This window comes from Aplysia californica, unplaced genomic scaffold, assembly GCF_000002075.1.
Source record: "Aplysia californica isolate F4 #8 unplaced genomic scaffold, AplCal3.0 scaffold00089, whole genome shotgun sequence".
Taxonomy (NCBI): domain Eukaryota; kingdom Metazoa; phylum Mollusca; class Gastropoda; order Aplysiida; family Aplysiidae; genus Aplysia; species Aplysia californica.
This window is the reverse complement of record NW_004797359.1, coordinates 799,416-806,236: the sequence shown is the minus strand read 5'-3', so window position 1 is coordinate 806,236 and position 6,821 is coordinate 799,416. Positions and strand designations below refer to the sequence as shown.

The 6,821-nt window shown below is 41.9% G+C and overlaps 1 protein-coding gene across 2 annotated transcripts in view; it reads right to left on the bottom strand.

Moving 5' to 3' along the window:
* The window catches only part of LOC101863735 (regulator of G-protein signaling 9-binding protein), an 88,167-nt gene extending 84,415 nt beyond the window's left edge, over positions 1-3,752 (bottom strand). The window contains exon 1 of one of the 2 annotated variants that reach the window (XM_005094789.3): positions 3,339-3,752. The gene's annotated coding sequence lies outside the window, so the exon portion shown is untranslated. The remainder of the gene's footprint in view (positions 1-3,338) is intronic. The other variant, XM_013080503.2, reaches the window with a different exon arrangement.
* Positions 3,753-6,821: the final 3,069 nt, after the last annotated feature.

The following is a 6,821-nucleotide window of genomic DNA, read 5'->3' as shown; positions in this document are numbered from 1 at the left end:
GTGTGTGTGTGTGTGTGTGTGTGTGTGAAAGAATGTGTCAATATATGGCTCTGAGACTAAGGTTCCAATACTTAGGTTTAAAAATAGGATCTCACTTTATAAAAAAACACATTAAAAACTGGGCATATTTTTGTAACAGACTTCCACTTTTTGAACTGTCTGAATGGGCAAAACCCCCACAAACAGACCCAAGTCAATAAACTGTCCCCGCAAATGGTAACCACCTTCAATAAATAATGCATTAAGGAAACGAGCTATTCATAACTGCAAATGGCATCATCAGAAAACTGATCTAATCCTAATGGATCCCGGGTATTGAGCATGGAAGTCTTACAGAGCTGCAGGCTCTCGCAGTCGTGGCTCGCGCGTGTGGTACCTCAGCCAGGGCACACATATTCGGTATTGTCGTATCGAAAGCGTTTGATGGTACCCCAATAGCCAGTTCATATATATCCGGGGCTGTCGTATCGAAAGCGTTTGATGGTACCTCAATAGCCAGTGCATAATATGTATCCAACATTGTCGTATCCAAAGCGCTTGGTGGTACCTCAATAGTCAGTGCACATACTCGTATATATCTGGTATATTCCGATCGAAACCGGTTGATGGTACCTCAACAGCCAGTGCACATAATAAATATTCGATATGGAAGTATCGAAAGCGTTTGATGGAACCTCAATGACCAGTGCACATTCATCCGATATTGTCGTATCGAAAGCGCCTGGTGACTATATACTATATGGTCGTCATTTTCATATTGTTTTTTTTTCTGGGGTGATTACCAGTTTAAACTGCCCGTTTTGTATTCTCTAAATCAAATGTATCCATTTTACAAGGGCAATCGTTTCATTATTAGGGTTAGGTGGGGGCGGCGGGGAAGGGGGCAATGACCTCCTTGAAAACAAAATACCGCGATTGAAAAGGAGTGGTCCATGTATTTCATTTTAACTGCAGAGGAGGCGGCGGGGGTAGGCTAGTTAGCTATTGCTGTCTTTTGTTTTGTCTTGGTTGTTTTATTTTGGTTTGTTTTTGGCTTTCGTTTTTTAGGGCTTGGGGAGTCGAAAGGGGGATGGGATGGTTTCGGTGGAGCGGGGGGGGGGGGGGGGGTGCCACTACGTCTTTAGACATCAGAACGAGCAGATTTTAAAAAAAATACTAGCCCCGAACATGGCATGGAAACATAGGGGAATTTTCCTACGTATGAGAAGCACGCTCGTTAACAAACTCTGAACACTGGGATCGGTGTCTGTGATGCAGAAGTCGTTAAACGCTTTGTTGTCGCACGCAGGGGACCAGAGTTCGATTCTCGAGTGGGGAGAAAATTTATATTGAGTATCTTGGGCTTTCTGCTAATTGATCTAAATTGTGTTGCAAGGAGCGTTAAAAAAACTAAATCCTTAAAGGACTGATATCTGTGGCGATGTCTAGTTGACCAAGACATAGTGTAGAATATCTTACTAAAATCATAACGCAAAGAGAAAGCAGGAATAGTAAGTGAAGGTTAGAACAAAGTGCGAATTCTTTTAAGCAAAATGTGTTGCACTGACGTAATGTGGTAACTAGTGCCAAGGCAATAGCATTTTTGAACAAGGGGCGGTAATATGTTATAGCAATAAACATAAAGGAGAATCATTAAGGAGAGGAGAGGGAGAGGTGGCAGGTTTCGGCAGAACCGCCCACGTGATATCGAAGTCGAAAGACGCCAAAGCGAGGGCTTGACGAGTCTTTTAACATTAATAGAATTGCATCATCAGCACAACCTCTAACGAAGCATTCCGTGCAAGGACAATTAACTTCCACTATCGGAAGAATGGAATCAGTCCTCAAGGATTACTGTGGGTTTTTAAATAATCATTATCCTTGAACATGAAATACATCGAAGTACAACAAATAAAGTGGTTTGGGGATGTAATGAGAAAGGGGCCACAACAGTCAGCCTCCAAGGCCTACAACATGCGATTCGATTACTTCAAGTGAAAAGAAAATCCAAGAAACAGATGGATCGACGGAGTCAAAGAGACCCTCTAGAGGAACAACGTGGATGGTTGGTGGGTGCTCTGGTGTGGTTTGCTCCTTCTTTCCTGTCAAACATCCATCGTCCTTATCTCTCCTCCTTTTTTGTGTATGTTACTCTCTTGTAACCCATCTATTCTTCGGCACTTATATGACCTTATAGTGTTGCAAGTGTCGTAAAATTCTTACTAAAATTTTAAAAAGGAACAACATCACGATCCAAACTGCAACACTCCTGACCCACATCCGACAGTTGCATCACCACTCGACACCTCGTGGTATAAGAGGACAGGAAAAGGTGAAAGTAAATAATTGAGGTCAATTAGCATAATATGCCTTTGTTTCCTTCTCAGTTTTTTTAAACTCAACCTGTCTGTTACCCATTCTCTTATTTTTTCCCCTTTCCTTTATTCTTTCTCCAGTGCCTGTTGAACTTCGATTCACGATCTGCACCTTTATGTCCCAATTACTTTCGATCACGCAAGCTCGGCCACGCAATCTATGGAATTAAATCAAGGGTAAACAGGTGTTATAGTTACAGTTAAACCTGCTCTGACGGCCAACTGTCCAAGACAATCATCTGCAAAAATGACGACTTCCAACTTTTCCCCTTTGCATTTTGTCTGAAATATCATAATGACATTGTCCAAGAGGTTCACCTGACTAAGACGACAACTTTTCACTTCGGCAGCTGTTGGCCGTCTTGGACTATATCGACAGTATTAATTTATCTTTTAGAGAAAGCTTGCACGCTCATGTGACCTTATGTAGTTGCGAGCATCGTAAAGTTCTTACCAAATAGGCCTACAGATGTAGAGAAAGCTTCTGTAACAAGCTGCAGCCATTAGACAAGGTCGGGAAGTGTTGTCCAATTATTGCGAGTTCTTATTTAGGGTTGAAATGATTTCGTTTGCTTTTCTGCTGTGTTTTGTTCTAGTTTGTTGCGTAAGGTTTGTTAGTAAAGTTATCTTGTGTGTGTGTGTGTGTGTGTGTGTGTGTGTGTGTGTGTGTGTGTGTGTGTGTGTTGTTGTTGTTGTTTTTTGTTCCACGGTGAACAACAAAATGAAACACATTTTAGCATAATGTGGTTAATGGTTTTCTTTCGTGGAACTATAAGGATGAGTCTTTCTTCTTGTGTTATTCTTAACTTGGCCCTGTTCAGACTAGCGATTTAGAGGCCACCGTTTAAGCATATTTGAATTATATAGATAGATAGATAGATAGATAGATAGATAGATAGATAGATAGATAGATAGATATCACCTGTGTCATGCGTGCAGAGATACTGCTGAAGTGTTGTCACGGAACCACATTTAAGTACTCACCTGAAACGACGAAGAAATTCTTTGTCAGACTTGAAATTCTCCAAGCACGACTCGGCAACGGTTGTGAAATAACTCGCAGCGCAAATACAAGAATCAAATCCGTCTTTTTTCCGAGGAGCTCAGACACTAATGCTCCACACCCTTTTTGTCGCAGCGTGTGAGTGCAAACACACACAAACACTCACACAACACAACACAATCACGCACGCACGCACGTGTGCACGCTCGCACTCACACGACGCACACCTAAAAAAAAAAAGCAGGTCAGATAGTTGGAACCCCTACATACGAGGTGAAGAACTGGTATTGGTCCCGCTTGCCTGTGAGGATTCCGATCACTTTGACGGTCGTTCTGCCATCTCCCAGCCTGGCCCGTCGGAGTGAGCGGTGGGGAGTGTTTCACAGTGTGTGGGGTGAGTGCACAGACTCTGGTGGTGAGGTGCTGCGCGCGTGCGCGGGGAGAGAACGCTACGAGGTGTACGAAAGAAAGTCGGGGGAAAGGGAGTTGGGAGAGAGAGAGAGAGAGAGAGAGAGAGAGAGAGAGAGAGAGAGAGAGAGAGAGAGAGAGAGAGAGAGAGAAAGAGAGAGAGAGAGAGAGGACATTTTTTTAATTTGAAAACGTTTTATGGCCTCATTGTCACAGACAGACAGACATGTAAAACAGGAGGGAAGATAATACAAAAGAAGGGAGAGGGGAGTCAAAGTCAAAGAGAGAGAGAGAGAGAGAGAGAGAGAGAGAGAGAGAGAGAGAGAGAGAGAGAGAGAGAGAGAGGGAGAGAGAGAGGGAGAGAGACAGAGAGAGAGACAAAGACAGAGACAGATACAGAGACAGAGAGACAGAGAGAGACAGGGAGAGTATGTGAAAAGTCAAAGAGAGAGAGGAGGAGAAGGAGGAGAAGAGAGAGAGAGAGAGAGAGAGAGAGAGAGAGAGAGAGAGAGAGAGAGAGAGAGAGAGAGAGAGAGAGAGAGAGAGAGGGGGGGGGGAGCTGTTTGCTCAGTCTTCGAAATGACCAAAGGCGCGAACACCTGTAGCTGCAGTTGTCTCACCCTCAAAAAGGCGTCCAATCTCAAGGATAATTTTTTATACAAATGCTCTGTGTTTGATAACAAAATACCGTTTATTTCCAATATTCAGTACTGTTGTCATATACTATATACTGAGACTATACTTTTCAGATTTGAGTAAGTAGAACCATATAAAAGGTTTGTTCTAAAAACACAGACAAACTTTAACTTCTCTATTCTCCTTCTTTGTACTCCAGACATAATTAATTTCTATTATAGTTACGGATTTAGAAAGATTTCCATCCTATGCGCCTTTTAGGGAGTACTTTGGGGTTTTTTTCTGTAGGTATGTTTGGACGTGTGTTAAATTATTATTGTTACTATTATTATATTACCTTTATTAGTGTTATCAGCTTTTTTTATTAGTGTTATCACGGTTAATGTTATTATTACTAGCACCTTTCATTGATTTACTAATTGAACCATTGCTCATGGGGGGGGGGGGGGGGGGTTTTTTTTTCTCTTTTTGATTTCATTGGGGGGGGGGGGGGGGCAGTGTTAGGGTGCTATTGTGCTTGTTTCTCTAATCATTCGTCTGTTTACATGGTTTTAAATCGTAAAGGCTTTTCAGCCAGTTTCTACTTTTCATACTTAAGTACGAGCGTATACACCCACGAACTGATCTCCTCGCCCTCTTTTCATTTCCATATGCGAGCACACATCTTGCCCAGAATAAATCCAGTAGATTATATTATTTTATTGTCTTTCTCTGTGGCAATTAGAACTATTAACTGCATATGATTATGTCTATCAACAGTAACTTGTTCTACTTCCAGATCTCGAAGGGGGCCTTTCAGAAGTCTTATACATTGAAATATAGCTGGCGCGTGTGTCGCCCTGAACCGGAAAGGACTTATTCAATTGCAGAGAAACGAGGCCTCTAACCAAAAACAATTAAATACTGTTCAGCATTTGTGTACTCACCATTGAAACTGGTGCCTGAGATAGAAACACCATTAACATGTTTTTATGGCGAGTCTCGGTTTTCACAATAAGACGAAGAAAAAGCCCAAGCTACATGTTGTCTCTAACATCTAAAGGTAACAGTGCTCGCTGACCAGACTCCACAAACCCCAGAAAGATTAAAATTTAACATTACAATAAAAACCCTTTAAAATTAAAAGACTTAAAGTTAAGTTTCGTGAGTGGTAGGTGGGTTTTCTGGTGTTATTTTTTCCGTCTTTCCTATCAAATATCTATTGTGCTTATCTCACCTCCTTCTGTTTTGTATTTGTTGCATCTCTTGTAACACCTCTACTCTTCGGCACACAGGCTACATGGCCTTATTTTGTTGCAAGTGCCGTAAAACTTACTGAAACTTAAGATTTAAATTTCCTTTGAACACGCAGGGACCGGCGTCTGTGATGTAGGGATTGGCCGCTACGCCGTCAAACGCAGAAGATCTGGGTTCGGTTTCCATATTGGAAATTTTTCTTTATTGAAATTTGGTCTTTCTGCTGGACCTTTGTGTCCATCTCAGCTTGAGTTGGTTCGAACAAGCAGGGTCAAAACCTGCCTTCTTATTGATATAGATTGCGCAAAACATCTAGTTAAAACAAACACGCACACGTACACACACACGCGCGCGCACGCACACACACACACACACACACACGCGCACACACACACACACACACACACACACACACACACACACACACACACACACACACACACACGTGTATACTATGTATATGAGTAGTAGGAGCGGGCACGAGCCGAGAAGAGTACTCGTTTCTCGCGAGAAATGCCCTTCCCGTCACTTCCCACTTCCCGGGCACTAAACTACTGCCCGGTAGGCCTATGTATGCCATTGAAAACCAAAGTTTCCCAGAATCAATAAACTTCCATCTGTTGTTGTTATTTCCATTAGCAGACAACACATTAATAAATATTTGAACAATCGTTTCCTAAGAGGACCCTTCGCTTTTTTGTGTCTGTTTTATTTGTTATTTGAAGCTAATGGGGCATTATGTCGGAAAAGACACCCCAATTCAAATATTCATCACAGCAGTTTAGACGTGGCAAAACTTTTGAGGACATGGGAAATAGCCAAAGTTATAAACCTGTTTTTGTTTATAGAATCTTGTTTCTCCGTGTGTAGTTCTGTTGTTGGAAAACATCGACCAGCTGTTGAAATGTACTTGGCCCAAATATTTGCTTTTTTTCCTTCTAAATTGCAGTTACTTTATCGGTTATATCGGTTGCATCTGCACAAGATATATTTTGTCGAAATTAAAATTCTACACCTTGACAAAAAGCAAGGGGAAAAACATAGTGTTGGTACACTCATTTGTCTTTTGTCTGTTCGTTTGTTTGTTTGTTTTTGTTTCCTCTTTCCAGCAAAATTTAGCTTTCTGGGCTTCGAACATTTGCCCAGCTTGCCGGTGAAAATCCTTGTCTCTGTGGTGAAGCTGT